The sequence below is a fragment of the Capra hircus genome, chromosome 15 (assembly GCF_001704415.2).
Source record: "Capra hircus breed San Clemente chromosome 15, ASM170441v1, whole genome shotgun sequence".
Taxonomy (NCBI): Eukaryota; Metazoa; Chordata; class Mammalia; order Artiodactyla; family Bovidae; genus Capra; species Capra hircus.
The window spans coordinates 57,797,518-57,798,250 of NC_030822.1; the positions used below are offsets into that span (position 1 = coordinate 57,797,518).

Here is a 733-nt window from a genome sequence, read left to right on the forward strand (position 1 = left end):
AACATGTCACCTCCCTTAAAAAATACCTCGTTGGCATCCTGCATAGAGAAGATGCTTAGTAAGCACTTTCCTGATGACAAAGATGGGGAGCAGGGTCTTTCAACCCAGCGGCAGGCAACATGGGAGACTGTGGCAGGATGGGGTACACGCTGGGTTGTGTGAAGGCAATGATACACGAGGCCTTTCTCCTTGGTGACAACTCTAGGACCACAAGTGTTTTCCTTTTTCTTTTCTAAAAATGTTTTTTATTGGCTGAGCCAGGTCTTGGTTGCAGCACACAGGATCATCAATGATCATTGCAGCATTCAGGAGCTTTAACTGTGGCATGTGGGATCCAGTTCCCTGACCAGGAATCGAACCCGGGGTGCCTGCATTGGGAGTGCAGAGTCTTAGCCATTGGACCACCAGGGAAGTTCCCCACAAGTATTTTTCCAAATGAGTGACCACTGGCACCAAAGCCAACCAAATGAGTGTGACACCTCACACTTACCAGCACAGCTTCTCTTTTTCACTCACACCTTCTCTTGTTTTCTTTTGATCTCTAACTCCATTGTGCCTCTTCTTCTCCCTTCTTGTTCCTTCCAGCCTGTAACTTTGCTAGACCTTTCGTGTCACCTGCTTACTCAGTCCCGCTGATGGTTCGTGAGATGAGGTCTGACTTGAGAATCCCTCAGAGCCAAGGGCAAGTGAGAGGCAGCCTCCTGCATCGAGCGTGGATGGGGGCTCGGATGCC

The 733-nt window shown here is 49.5% G+C and overlaps 1 non-coding gene across 1 annotated transcript; it reads right to left on the bottom strand.

The window, feature by feature from the left end:
• Positions 339-411, bottom strand: TRNAG-CCC. The gene has a single exon. It is a non-coding gene; the product is annotated as a tRNA-Gly (tRNA).